The sequence below is a fragment of the Dendrobates tinctorius genome, unplaced genomic scaffold (genome assembly GCF_039654945.1).
Source record: "Dendrobates tinctorius isolate UK_male_01 unplaced genomic scaffold, ASM3965494v1 ptg000162l, whole genome shotgun sequence".
In the NCBI taxonomy this organism is placed as follows: domain Eukaryota; kingdom Metazoa; phylum Chordata; class Amphibia; order Anura; family Dendrobatidae; genus Dendrobates; species Dendrobates tinctorius.
This window is the reverse complement of record NW_027361829.1, coordinates 46,088,514-46,104,468: the sequence shown is the minus strand read 5'-3', so window position 1 is coordinate 46,104,468 and position 15,955 is coordinate 46,088,514.

The window sequence follows — 15,955 nt, the reverse complement described above, 5'->3', positions numbered from 1 at the left end:
TGGTAGTAGCAAAGGTGCAAACGGCATCTGCAGGTATCGGTGCAGAGCCGAAGTTTCCGCTGCCAGAACGATTTTCAGGCGATCGCAGCAAATTTGTCGTATTTCGGGAGGCCTGCAAATTATACTTCCGCATGCGGCCAATATCCTCAGGTAATGAGGCCCAGCGAGTAGGGCTGGTGTTGTCATTACTGAGTGGTGACCCCCAAGCATGGGCATTTTCCTTACCAGCTGACTCTGCTACATTTCATTCGGTCGATAATGTTTTTTCTGCCCTCGGGCTCATTTACGATGACCCTGACCGACTGGCTCTAGCGGAATCTAAAATCCGCGCCCTCCGCCAGGGGGAGCGCTTGGCAGAAGACTATTGTTCGGAATTTCGCCGCTGGGCTGTAGACACACAGTGGAATGACCCAGCACTGCGGAGCCAGTTTATTCATGGGGTATCAGGGAGGGTGAAACAAGCCCTCCTGATGTATGAGACTCCGGCATCATTGGAGTCTGCCATGAGTTTGGTGATACGTATTGATCGCCGTTTTCGTCAGGGGGCACAGGAGACGCTACCTCTGGGGGAAAACAGAGGTGCAGGTGTGGTTGAAGTAGATGAGTCCCCTGAACCTATGCAGATTGCTGGTGTGGCACAGGTTCAGCCTCGCGCTCCGGGATTCCGGAAGCCCGGAGCATGTTTCTACTGTGGTAAAGGAGGTCATTATGTTAACGTTTGCCCGGTACTACCTAAGAGGGTCACACCGGCGGAAAACTGTTAAGCTCAGAGGGTATGGAGGAGACCCAACTGAGCGTATGCATATCCTCCATGATGGTATCTCAATGTATGCTCCCTGCCAAGGTTATTATCGCCGGCAGAGAGGTACCTATATCAGTGTTTGTGGATAGCGGTTCCGCCACCAATCTCATAGATGAGGAGTTTGCACACACCGCCGGGTTTAAGATCGAAAAACTTCCTCACCCCATACAGGTGGTGACCATTAATGCTGTTCCCCTCCCTCAAGGGGAGATTACTGAGTTTGTGGCAGAGGTGAAACTCCACATGGGGGTCCTACATTCTGAGTCGGTTACATGTAGGGTCCTCCGTAATCTCCCAGCTCAAATGGTCCTGGGTTTTCCATGGCTGTCCAGGCACAACCCGGTAATTGATTGGAAAACTCAGGACATAGTACAATGGAGTGGTTTCTGCCAAGACAATTGCTTGGCCACATGTGTGTCCGCCGTGACTCCCAGCCTGCCGGAGGCTTTGCAGGATTTCGCGGATGTTTTCTCTGAGAAGGGTTGCTCAGAACTGCCTCCACATAGAGCCTATGACTGTGCTATTAGGTTAAAACCCGGGGCCAAATTACCTAAGGCCAGGATGTTTAATATTTCTGGTCCTGAGAGACAAGCTCTGAAAGACTACATCGCGGAGAGTCTGAGCAAAGGTCACATCCGGCCTTCGTCCTCGCCTGTAGCCGCGGGGTTTTTCTTCATTAAGAAGAAAGATGGGGGGTTACGCCCGTGTCTGGATTTCCGAGAGTTAAACCAGATTACTATCCGTGATCCCTACCCAATGCCGTTGATCCCGGATTTGTTCAACCAGGTAGCGGGGGCGAAATGGTTTTCCAAGCTGGACCTCAGGGGGGCGTATAACCTCATAAGGGTCCGTCAGGGGGATGAGTGGAAGACGGCGTTTAACACTCCTGAGGGTCATTTTGAGAGTCTGGTTATGCCGTTTGGGTTGACCACCGCGCCTGCCGTTTTCCAACATTTTATTAATGATGTATTTGCTCATGTCCTGGGGAGATTTGTGATTGTATACCTGGATGATATCCTCATTTATTCTAGCGATCGGGACACTCATTTGGAGCTTGTTAGGCAGGTGTTACAGTTGCTCCGGGAGAACCAGCTCTATGCTAAGCTGGAAAAATGTTTATTTTTTGTCCAGGAGTTGCCCTTTTTGGGATATATTGTGTCCGCAGCCGGTTTTAAAATGGACACCGCTAAGGTGCAAGCGGTGTTGCAATGGGAGAGGCCGGAGAGTCTGAAAGCACTCCAGCGGTTCCTTGGGTTTGCGAATTATTATAGGAAATTTATAAAACACTTTTCGACTGTCGCCAAACCGCTCACGGACATGACAAAGAAGGGTGCCGATCTGGCGAACTGGCCTGAGGTGGCTATACGTGCATTTGAGCGTCTGAAGAATAGTTTTGCTTCAGCCCCCATTCTGGTGCAACCAGACGTGTCTAAACCTTTTGTGGTAGAGGTTGATGCGTCGGAGGTGGGAGTGGGGGCAGTACTGTCTCAAGGCTCGTCCTTGAGCGAGATGCATCCATGCGCCTACTTCTCCAAGAAGCTGTCGCCGGCCGAACGGAATTATGATATCGGCAACAGGGAGTTGTTGGCCATCAAACTGGCTTTTGAGGAATGGCGACACTTCTTGGAGGGGGCGGCTCACCAGGTCACAGTTATCACCGACCATAAGAATCTGCTCTACCTGGAGTCGGCCAAGCGTCTGTCTCCTAGGCAGGCTCGCTGGGCATTGTTTTTTACTCGTTTCAATTTTCTTGTGACGTACCGTCCCGGGGCTAAAAACACCAAGGCGGATGCTTTGTCTAGGTGTTTTCCGGGGGGAGAACCTCGGGAAGAGCCGGTACCCATCCTCCAGAAAGGGGTAGTGGTCTCGGCTCTCACGACTGAGGTAGAGGCGGAGATTGCCGAGGCCCAAGAGGAGGTACCACCAGGACTTCCCGCCAACAAATCATTTGTACCCCTGCATCTTCGGCCTAAGGTGTTGAAGGAACACCACGATTCAGTACTGGCTGGTCACCCAGGGGTGAAGGGCACCTTAGAGCTGGTATCGCGTCGTTTCTGGTGGCCCAAAATCAGGCAGGACGTGGTCTCGTACGTGGCAGCTTGCATCACGTGCGCTAGGGCTAAGTCACCCCGAACCCGTCCTGCTGGCACGCTACAGCCTCTGGGGGTACCCAATAGGCCATGGACAGAAATCTCCATGGATTTTATCACTGACTTGCCAGCAGGGAACACGGTCATCCTGGTGGTGGTTGACCGTTTTTCAAAGATGGCGCATTTTGTGGCGTTGTCCTCTTTGCCCAATGCTAAGACGTTGGCTCAGGTATTTGTGAAGGAGGTGGTCAGACTCCACGGAGTACCGTCTGACATAGTATCTGATAGGGGTACGCAATTTGTGGCGAGGTTTTGGAAAGCTTTTTGCTCTAGGTTGGGGATCAAGTTGTCACATTCATCGGCGTTTCATCCACAGTCTAATGGACAAACTGAGCGCATGAACCAAAATCTAGAACAGTATTTACGATGCTTTGTGTCCGACAACCAGGAGGAGTGGTCTACTTTCCTTCCTCTGGCCGAATTCGCATTAAATAATCACCGCCAAGAGTCATCAGGAGAGTCTCCATTCTTTTGTGTGTACGGTCAACATCCTCAGTTTTGTACCTTACGTCAGGGTGACTCCGGGGGTGTCCCGGAGGAGGATCAGCTAGGAGCCCAATTGTCATCAGTCTGGAGGCGGGTGAAACAGCGTTTGTTGAGCATGAGTGCCAGGTACAAACGGGTGGCTGACAGTAGACGCGTGCCAGGTCCGGACCTGTGTGTGGGTGAATGGGTGTGGTTAGCTACGAAGAACATAAAACTCAAAATCCCATCTTTAAAACTGGGTCCAAGGTTTATTGGGCCTTTTAGGATTTCTGCCATCATTAACCCAGTGGCTTATCGGTTGGAACTTCCTGCGGTGTACAGAATACATAACGTTTTTCACAGGGCTTTATTGAAAAAGGTGGTAGGCTTGGTGGACACGACGCCGATGCCACCTCCAGTCATGGTGGATGGCGAGTTAGAGTTCGAGGTCGCCAAGGTGGTGGACTCTCGAGTAGTACGCCGTACTCTTCAGTATTTGGTGCACTGGCGGGGGTATGGTCCAGAGGAGAGGTCTTGGGTTCCAGCCTCAGACATACATGCGGATCGGCTGGTCAGTTCTTTTCACCGTCATCATCCCGACAAGCCGGGTCCTATGAGTCTTGAGGGCCCTGGGGTCCCTCGTAGAAGACGGGGTACTGTCATGTCGGACGCTGTTCACACCACAGCATCCGGCAGGCAGAGGTAGTTCCACCTCCAGCCACTATAGCCTCAGTGGCGCCGGTTTGATCTTCAGGCTCTCGGGGGTTAATCCTGCTGGAGACCAGGTTGGAAGGTTAGTCACGCCCACGGTCTTTAAATAGTCATACTGGCATATGGGCGTCGCCGATTATAGCTTGTGTTTCATACCAAGTGGTTCCGGTCTGGAGTGGAGGTGTTCAAGAGAGAGAGATTCATATCTGGTGTCGTATGATCCGTCGTTATCCTTTCTCCTTCCCATATTTGTGTTTAGTTGTGCCCTGTTCACATTACTGTTTATTCCTGTGTGTGTGCGGCGCAGTGCAGTTTAAGTTCTCCCTGTCTGTCATTATTTGTGTGGGAGCTTTGGTGGTGTGACTCCTCACTGGGTGGAGGGTGGAGGGTTAAGTGCAGGGCTGAGCAGGAGATAAGGAAAGGTCGGAGGCTCAGGCATTTGCACCTTCAGCAAAAACCCTGGGTTGAGGGTCAGACAGGGTTTCCCCTAGTAAAAGGGACACCACAGGGGCCCCGGGTATTTCAGCCTTAGTTGAACTAAGCCCCCGTGACAAGGTGGAGGCGTTGGTCTGCTCCTATCACCAAAATGTATCTTTCAGGTTATCCCTCAACTACCCTCACTTGTCTTCCCTTCTTTTGAGGTCCATGCTGTCAGACTCTACACCCCCTTCTCCATGCGAGTGGCGGTGGTATATCGTCCTCCCGGCCCCTCCCATCAGTTCCTGGATCATTTTGCCACTTGGCTTCCACATTTCTCTCCTGTGACATCCCTACCCTCATCATGGGCGATTTCAACATCCCCATTGCTCTTCCCCTCTCCCAATCTGCTACTCACCTTTTATCTCTAACCTCCACATTTGGCCTTTCATAGCTTACTAATTCTCCAACGCATGAAGACGGAAACTCCCTCGACTTGGTCTTCTCTCGGCTTTGTGCAGTGGATGATTTTGCAAACTCCCCTCTCCTGCTCTCTGACCACAACCTTCTTTCATTCTCTATCAAAAACTGCAAGGCCACTCAGGTCACCCCCCACTGTCCATAGTTATAGAAACATACAGGCCATTAACACCCTGAAACTTATAAAGAACTTGCAGTTTTCATTGGCCACCTATCTCCTCCCTCTCATGTCCTAGATAAAATTCTGCATTGAAGCATTACAATGAAACACTGGATGAATTTGCACCTCCTATATACAGAACACCACAACACAGACGGCGACAACCCTGGCACACCCTGCAAACACGTTCCCTGCAGCGGTGCTCCAGGTGCGCCGAACGTCTGTGGAGAAAATCCAATCTACACGAAGATTTCATCCATTATAAGTTTATGCTTAGAACATACAATACTGCCCTTCACCTCTCCAAACAAACCTATTTCAACACCCTCATCACCTCACTGTCCAATAACCCTAATCGTCTCTTTGACACCTTTTGTTCTCTACTCAACCAAAGAGTACAGGCCCCAAACACGGAGCTTCGAGCTGACGATCTGGCAAATTTCTTCAAAGAAAAAATTGACCAGATCCGACAGGAAATTATCTCCCAATCACCTCATACCATGCACTGTCCTCCCTCCCTCACTGCATCTAGCTCACTCTCTGATTTTGAACCAGTCACAGAAGAAGAAGTAAGCAGGCTCCTTGCATCTTCTCGCCCAACCACTTGCACCAGTGACCCCTGTTATGAATGGGTCACCGAAGAGAAAAAAGCAAAACAAGCTAAGTCACAGAAAACCAGAGAGGTTGGTAACTATGCAGATTGCAGATCCCTGATCCTACCACACAACTAGCAGCAGCCGTGGAGCGTACCTATGATGTTCCTAGACACTTCGTCACAGCCAGAGGACTAAATAAGCCTGACGAATGAAAAGGGGAAAACTAACTGCCCCAGAGCAGACCCCAAAGGAATAGATAGCCCCCACACATGTATTGACGGTGAAACAAGATGAAAGCACAAACACAGGCGGGAAAATAGGCTGAGCAAACGATGGGGCCCAAGCTAACTAGAAAGGAAAGGAAAGGAAAGACACTGTCTGCAACCTGCAAAAAACCCTACAAAAATAATGTCCAACACTTCTGATAGCAAAATTAACCATGAAGACACTAGACTTCTCCCACTATATCAGCACTCTGAAATATTCTGAGACAGACAGAGCAAAAAGAGACCAAACTAGTAAGGGACAAAAAGCAAATTGGCAAAATACTAATACATACGAGTTGACATTCAGCACAGCCCCCTGTTATGAATTAGTCACTGGAGGAGGAAAAAACAAAAATACAAGCTAAGTCCAGAAAACCAGAGAGGTTGGTAGCTAGCGGATTGCAGACCCCTGATCCTATTCACAACAACTAACAGTAGCCGTGGGGTGTTCCTACGGTGGTCCTAGACACCACGTTCACAGCCGGAGAACCAAATAAACCTAAAGAAAGAAAGGGGAAATCTAAACTGCCCCAGAGCAGACCCCAAAGCAATAGACAGCCCCCAACATGTATTGACAGTGAAAACAGATGAAAACACAAACACAGACAGAAAGACAGGCTGAGCAAACAATGGGGCCCTCACTAACTAGATAGGACAGGAAAGAAAAGCAACTGTCTGTAATCACGCAAAAACCCTGCCAAAAATAATGTCCAACACGTCTGATAGAAAAGGCCCTGAAGTCACTAGGGCGTCGGCGGCCTTATATCCACTCAGAGATTCCAGATGTCCAATCACACTCCACCTGTTCAGATGACAGGTTTTTCCCATCCAAATCAATTTCACTACCTCCTTTCACCAGCAGAGGGAGTTCATCGGACATCAAAGGTGAAGGAGAAAATGAGCTCATAACAGTACCTCCCCCTTGAGAAGGGGTCACCGAACCCTCATCCACGCCACCAGGGCGATCAGGATGGGCCCGATGAAAAGCACAAACCAATCTTTCGGCATGAATATCGGATGCAGAGACCCACGAATTATCCTCCTGGCCATAACCCTTCCACTTAACCAAATACTGGAGTCTCCGTCTAGCCAGACGAGAATCCAGTATCTTCTCAACCTCATATTCCAGGTAGTAAGGACCGCCCACTTTCGGAATTTTTGACAGTATAACTCTGCAGAATCCTGACCCTGGCTCAATGCCAAAAGGGCTTTCTCAGCTTGATCAATAGTATTAGGTTCATCATACAACAACCCCAAGGCTTGAAAAAATGCGTCCACATTAGTTAGAATAGGATCATCAGGTGTCAAAGAAACGCCCAATCCTGGGGATCGCCGCGCAGCAAAGAGATGACAATTTTAACCTGCTGCGCAGAGCTCCCCGATGACTTAGGCTTCAAGGCAATAAATAATTTACAATTATTCTTAAAATTCAAAAATTTAGACCGATCCCCAAAAAACACATCAGGAGTTGGAATCTTTGGTTCAGCAGCATGTGAATGAGCAAGATAGGTGGAAATTCCCCACACTTCAGCAGCCAGCTGCTCCACACGATCAGACAATTGCTTAATCTCCATTAAGAAAATTCCTCCTACGGCCCCAGAGAAAAAGAGGAAAAAATATACATAAAAAAAAATTCTGACACTTTTTTTTTAACAATTCTTTCCTGCTATTGAGTACCCCAGAATCTGCGGTATGGCTGGTGATTCTGTTATGAATGAGTCACCGGAGGAGGAAAAAACAAAAATACAAGCTAAGTCCAGAAAACCGGAGAGGTTGGTAGCTATCGGATTGCAGACCCCTGATCCTATTCACAACAACTAACAGTAGCCGTGGGGTGTTCCTACGGTGGTCCTAGACACCTCGTTCACAGCCGGAGAACTAAATAAACCTAAAGAAAGAAAGGGGAAATCTAAACTGCCCCAGAGCAGACCCCAAAGCAATAGACAGCCCCCAACATGTATTGACGGCGAAAACAGATGAAAACACAAACACAGACAGAAAGACAGGCTGAGCAAACGATGGTGCCCTCACTAACTAGATAGGACAGGAAAGAAAAGCAAGTGTCTGTAATCACGCAAAAACCCTGCCAAAAATAATGTCCAACACGTCTGATAGAAAAGGCCCTGAAGTCACTAGACTTCAAAATCACTATATCAGCACTCAGGTATATTCTGAAAACAGAGCAAAGAGATCAACTGATCAGAGACAAAAATGGAGTTCAGCCAGTCCCAACCAGGGCTGGCTGAACACAAACACTAAGTAAACCAGACAAAATCTCATGGAACAATAGCAGAGCAAAAACTTAGCTTTAGTAGACAGGACTAAACTGGAGGCCAGAGCTCAGAGTAGAGAGGATCACCAGCAGCACAGCAGGGCGTCAGCGGCCTTATATCCACTCAGAGATTCCAGATGTCCAATCACACTCCACCTGTCCAGATGACAGGTTTTTCCCATCCAAATCAATTTCACTACTTCCTTTCACCAGCAGAGGGAGTTCATCGGACATCAAAGGTGAAGGAGAAAATGAGCTCATAACAGCCCCCAGCCGGGGCTGGCTGACCACACAAAAAACTGAATAGACCAACAAAATCAAGTGGGAAAATTAGCAGAAAAACTTAGCTTTAGATGACTGGAACAGAGCTGAAAACCAAGAGCTGACAAGCCAGAAGGAATCACCAGCAACTGAATAGGGCGTCGGCTGTCTTAAATCCAATCTGAGATTCCTGAGGTCCAATCGTCATCCTCATTCTCAGGTGGCAGATCACCGATCAAATCAGCCTCACTACCTCCTGTTTCCACCAGAGGGAGTCTGGAAGGAGAACTCACAACTGGTGAACCAGAGAATGAACTCACAACAGACCCCATTCCGTCACATCTACTCCAGCGCCTTTCCCCTGCTGTCACCCCTCACCTAACTAAAATATTTAACCTCTCTCTCTCTTCTGGTAACTTTCCCTCTTCATTTAAGCATGCCATCATACATCCACTACTTAAAAAACCATCCCTCAACCAAAACTGGGCCACTAGCTATAGACCTGTCTCTAATCTTCCCTTCATCTCTAAACTCCTGGAACGCCTGGTCCACTCCCGTCTTATCCGCTATCTCTTTAATAACTCTCTTCTCGACCCTCTCCAATCCGGTTTCCGCTCTCTACACTCTACTGAAACTGCCCTCACTAAAGTCTCTAATGATCTACTAACAGCTAAATCAAATGGTCATTACTCCATGCTAATTCTCTTGGATCTCTCTGCAGCATTCGACACTGTGGCTCATCAGCTCCTCCTCACTATGCTCCATTCCATTGGCCTCAAGGACACCGTTCTCTCCTGGTTCTCCTCCTATCTCTCTGACCGCTCCTTTACTTTATCTTTTGCAGGTTCCTCCTCCTCTCATCTTCCCCTTACTGTTGGGGTTCCTCAAGGATCAGTCCTAGGCCCCCTCCTCTTCTCTTTGTACACTGCCCCTATTGGTCAAACAATCAGTAGATTTGTTTTACAGTACCATCTCTATGCTGATGACACCCAATTATATACTTCTCCTGACATCACGCCTGCCTTTTTGGAAAACACCAGCGATTGTCTAAACGCTGTGTCTACCATCATGTCCTCACTATATCTGAAATTGAACCTGTCAAAGACTGAACTCCTTGTGTTTCCTCCCGCTACTAATGTACCTATACCCGACATTGCCATTTCCGTGTGTGGCTCCACTATTACTCCCCAGCAACATGCCCGCTGTCTTGGGGTCATACTTGACTCCGAGCTTTCCTTTGCCCCCCACATACGATCACTGGCTCACTCTTGTTATCTGCACCTCAAAAACATTTCTAGAATTCAACCTTGTCTTACTTTTGACTCCGCAAAAACGCTTACTGTTTCTCTTATTCATTCTCGTCTCGACAATTGTAACTCTCTTCCAATTGGTCTCCCTCTTACAAAACTCTCCCCCCTCCAATCTGTCTTGAATTCTGCAGCCAGGATCATATTCCTCGCCAATCGTTACACCGACGCCTCTACCTTGTGCAAGTCATTACACTGGCTACCCATCCACTCCAGAATCCAGTACAAACTTATTACCCTCAGCCACAAAGCTCTCCATGGCTCAGTACCACCCTACATCTCCTCCCTTGTTTCAGTATACCACCCTACCCGCGCCCTCCATTCTGCTGATGACCTGAGGTTAGCATCCTCAATAATCAGAACCTCCCACTCCCGTCTCCAAGACTATACACGTGCTGCGCCAATGCTCTGGAATGCACTTCCCAGGGCCATACGATTAGTCCCCAATCCCCACAATTTTAAGTGTGCCCTGAAAACGCATTTATTCAGACTGGCCTATCACCTCAACGCATTAGCCTAATCTATCCCTGTGTGGCACAGCCAAAAGTTTTACCATAACCAGGTTCCCTGCATCATGTTCCCACATGCTTTATGCATCCATTAGCCCTCTGTGTCTGTACTGTTACACACTTAACATTATGGCTGGTCCATACAATCAGGGCAATTGTTACCACCCACCTTTCGTGTCTACCTTTTTCCTCATAGATTGTAAGCTTGCAAGCAGGGCCCTCATTCCTCTTGGTATCTGTTATGAGCTATGTGATTATTGCTATGCTGTAATGTCTATCGTCTGTACAAGTCCCCTCTGAAATGTAAAGTGCTGCGGAATATGTTGGCACTATAGAAATAAAATTTATTATTATTAGATATTAAATAAATAATTAAATTATAAATAAATAACAAATAAATATTTTTTCTATATACAGTTTGATACATTGAACTTCACAGCCTAACCTTAGGCTGTGTTCACACACAGCGTTTTTTTCGCGGATTTGCCAAAAAATCCGCTTAAAAAACACTTAAAAGAAGCTTCCCATTCATTTTAATGCATTTTGCACTTTTTGTGTATATTGATGCGTTTTTTTCCGTGAAAAAAACGCTTCGCGGTAAAAAACGCAGCATGCTCATTAATTTCGTGGATTTTTCTGCATTTCTGGCTATTTCTATGTGTCTGGGGCCGCACTGAAAAAAAATGCATAAAAACCGTGCGGAAAACGCGCAGAAAAAAACACGCAGTTTCTGGGAAGGATTCCGGTTTTTATGCATAAATTTTCTTCATACGTGTGCACATAGCCTTAGTTGATCTTCTAAAGCTTGGTCATATGTTGCTGTCTGTCATAATTCTTGAAGAAGCACATGATTAATCAGTAAACTTACCGTAATCCATGTAATCATTGGTCTAATAGTTGTATAAAATGAAAGACCTACTGATTCTGTTTGACTTTAATGAACCCTTTAGTCTTATGGTCATAGCTAAACACTAAAAACAGTGTTTGTTTCTATTAGTGGATACATTTGGAAGAACAATTAATTTAATATTTGCTCTGCTCAGGCATATGATTTTTCATCTGTGAACTAGAGAGAAACAACATAAATCACAACCAATAAGTAGAGTTGAGCAAATTTCTTTGGGTTCCCTCTTATTCAGTAAGCTACAGTGCTTGCCAAATAAGCTACAGAGAGAGCTCGGATACATGGAGTGCGCAGGCTGATCAGCTAATCGCCGCTACAGCTGCATGTGTCGCGACTGTGTCACAGTCACAGCACACGCATGGAGAGCCAGTGTGTTTCAGCTGCGGCGCCGATTAGCTGATCAACCGGCGTGCTCCATGTATCCGGGTTCCCTCTGTAGCTTATTCAGTAAGCATTGTACCTTGCCGAATAAGAGAGAGGTGGTGCATGGGCGGACATACCGCCGGTTCAACCGGTGCAGATGCACCGAGGCCCAGAGCCTCCAGGGGGTCCTGCAAGGCAGCTAATGATGAGGGAAATCTGGCCGGTTTCTCCGGCCAGATTGCCCTCATCATTAGCTGCCTTGCAGGGCCCCCTGGAGGCTCTGGGCCCCGGGGCAGTCACATCGGTTGAACCAGCGGTATGTCTGCCCATGCACCACCTCTCTCCTCTCACCTGTCCGCAGCATCGCCCACGCTTCCTGTCTCTTACACAGAGAGGAGCACCGCTGAATGACGTCATCATTCAGCGGCTGTTGCTGTGTCAAAACGAGGAATCTGGCCGGTTTCTCTAGGCCCGGGGCTTCAGGGGCCCCTGGCCAGATTGCCCTCAAGTGCAGCAGTGGGCAGGAAGCGATCCAAGCAGCTCCGCAGCCTGCAAGAGAAAATTGCAGGAGCGGAGCTGCAAGGATCAATCCTGCTTCCTGCCCATGCTTCCTGTCTCTGACACAGAGAGGAGCGCCGCTGAATGACATCATCATTCAGCGGCCACAGCTGTGTCAGAATGAGGAAGCGCGGGCGATGATGCAGACAGGTGAGAGGAGAAAGGTGGTGTGTGTGTGTGTGTGTGTGTGTGTGTGAATGTATGTGTGTGTATGTATGTGTGTATGTCTGTGTGTGTGTAGGTGGAGCCTGGCCCTGGAGGAGATGGGGACATGTGGAGAAGGCCATTTTGGGGAGAGAAGGTCATAATGCCTGGGGTGATGGGAGAAGGCCATGAGGGGGTAATGGGAGAAGGCCATGATGGGGGTGATGTAGAGAAGGCATTGCTGGGATCATGGGAGTGATGGTGAGAAGGCAATGATGGGAGTGGTGGAGAGAAGGCAGTGATGGGGTGATGGAGAAGGCAATGATGGGAATGATGGGGAGAAGAGAGTGATGGGGATAAGACATTGATGGGGTGATGGAGCGGGCAATGATGGGAGTGATGGGGAGAAGGCAATGATAGGAGTGATGGGGAGATGGCAGTGATGGGGTGATGGAGAAGGCAATGATGGGAGTGATGAGGAGAAGGCAATGATGGGAGTGATGGGGAGAAGGCAGTGCTGGGGTGATGGAGAAGGCAATGATGGGGGTGATGGGGAGCAGGCAATGATGGGAGTGATGGGGAGAAGGCAGTGATGGGGTGATGGAGAAGGCAATGATGGGGGTGATTGGGAGAAGGCAATGATGGGGTTAATGGAGAGGGCAATGATGGGGTGGTGGGGAAAAATAAATGATGATGGGGTGGTGGGGGAGAATGCAATGATGATGGTGGTGAAAAGGGCAATAATGGTGGTGGAGGAGGAGGCAATGATGGAGGTGGTGGAATGGGCATCAATGGGAGTGGTGGGGGAGAAAGCAAAGATAGTGGTGGGGGAGAAGAAAATGATGGAGGTGGTGAAGAGGGCAATGATGGGGTGGGGGAGAGAACAATAATGGGATGCGAGGGGAGGAGGACAATGAGGGGTGTGGGGAATTGGGATGGGAGGAAGGGGGACTTATAATGGCCTTAGGAACAGGGGGAGGTGGAGGAAGACATTATTATCGCTTATTATGTCTAACACAGTCCCTTAGTATATAGTCTACTCACTATGTCTAAGATAGTCGATTATCATATAGTGTACTCAGTTATTCTGTATAACACCATCCTTAGTTACATAGTTTCCTCTTTTATTATGTATAACACCATCACTTATTACGTACCATCCTCTCTAGTTATATATGTGCCGTCCCTTATTATATAGCTTCCTCTGCTGTTATGTATAGTGCTGTCTCTTACACAGTGTATTCTATTTAATTTTGTTATTCACAGCGCCATCTTTTATTACATAGTCCCCTCTCTTTTTAGATATAAAATGACTGCTGATCGAGGAGCCAGTGACCAAACTACCAGTCCATCAGCTCCTCCATTAGAAAGGAAGCTTTCCCATGATCCATCAGCCATCATTGCATTATACAGCTAACAAGACAGGATGGTATGTAAAAAAAGACAGGGCTCTATATAATCCGGCAGGTAAGGAACGGTACTGTACATAACAAGAGACAGCAATATACATAATAAAGGTTCAGGTATACTGTGTCCATTGGGAACAAATAAAAAAAACGTAAACATCATTTTTTGGGAGTTGTCCATTATGTAGGAAAGATCAGTTTGCTGAGATTTCATATTCAGCTAAAAAAAGGTACACTGGTATAATGAATAGAAGTCAAAACAATACTCTTTCCTTCACTGTCACCACAGGTTTAGAATGTGGACGGGGTTTGTACAACCCTCCGGTTTTACCGGGTGAAGAGAGTCCTCCTCAGCCTGCAGGTATGGCAATAGCTCAAGGTTTAACATTTAAGGATTCAGTTTTCTGCGGGGTTGCTCCGCTGGGTACTTACAGTGGGTACCGAAAGTATTCAGACCCCTTTAAATTTTTCACTCTTTGCTTCATAGCAGCCATTTGGTAAATTCAAAAAAGTTCATTTTTTTTCTCATCAATGTACACTCTGCACCCCATCTTGACTGAAAAAAAAACAGAAATGTAGAAATGTTTGCAAATTTATTAAAAAAGAAAAACTGAAATATCACATGATCATAAGTATTCAGACCCTTTGCTCAGACACTCACATTTAAGTCACATGCTGTCCATTTCCCCAGCCACTGGGGCTGGCAGTGCGGTGGTCCTGTTGAGGAGAGCCTTAAGGTCAAATACTTAATTAACCTCAAGACATAAAAGAATGAGAGTAACTACCCATAAAGTGAATTATTTCACCTTACATGAGCTTTTTCAGATCGAAGTGTGACACTAAATATGGCTGCCATTTCCTGTTTCACCACACACCATGTGCTGGTATCCAAGATGACGCCTACCCCATCTTGACTGTAAAAACAAAAATGTAGAAATTTTTGCAAATTTATTAAAAAAGAAAAACTGAAATATCACATGATCATAAGTATTCAAACATTTTGCTCAGACACTCACATTTAAGTCACATGCTGTCCATTTCCCCAGCCACTGGGGCTGGCAGTGCGGTGGTCCTGTTGAGGAGAGCCTTAAGGTCAAATACTTAATTAACCTCAAGACATAAAAGAATGAGAGTAACTACCCATAAAGTGAATTATTTCACCTTACATGAGCTTTTTCAGATCGAAGTGTGACACTAAATATGGCTGCCATTTCCTGTTTCACCACACACCATGTGCTGGTATCCAAGATGACGCTTACCCCATCTTGACTGTAAAAACAAAAATGTAGAAATTTTTGCAAATTTATTAGAAAAGAAAAACTGAAAAATCACATGGTCATAAGTATTCAGACCTTTTGCTCAGTATTGAGTAGAAGTACCCTTTTGAGCTATTAAAGCCATGAGTCTTCTTGGGAATAATGGAACAAGCTTTTCACACCTGGATTTGGGTATCCTTTGCCTTTATTCCTTGCAGATCCTCTCCAGTTCAATCAGGTTGGATGGTGAACATTTGTGGACAGCCATTTTCAGGTCTCTCCAGAGATGCTCAATTGGGTTTAGGTCAGGACTCTGGCTGGGCTAGACAAGAATGGTCATAGAGTTGTACTGAAGCCACTTCTTTGTTATTTCAGCTGTGTGCTTAGGGTCACTGTCTTGTTGGATGGTGAACTTTCGGCCAAATCTGAGGTCCAGAGCACTCTGGAAGAGGTTTTCATCCAAGATATCTGTACTTGGCCGCATTCATGTTTCCTTCAATTGCAAGCAGTCATCCTGTCCCTGCAGCTGAAAAACATCCCCATAGCATGATGCTGCCACCACCATGTTTCACTGTTGGGATTATATTGTGTAGGTGATGAGCAGTGCCTGGTTTTCTCCACACATACTGCTTATAATTATCACCAAAAGTTCTATCTTCATCTCATCAGAACAGAGAATCTTATTTCTCATAGTCTGGGAGCCCTTCACGTGTTTTTAACAAACTCTATGCGGGCTTTCATATGTCTTACACTGAAGAGAGGCTTCTGTCGGGCCAATCTGCCATAAAGGCCCAACTGGTGGCGGGCAGCAGTGATAGTTGACTTTGTGGAACTTTCTCTCATCTCCCTACTGCATCTGTGGAGCTCAGCCACAGTGATCTTGGGGTTCTTCTTTACCTCTCTCACCAAGGCTCTTCTCCCATGATTG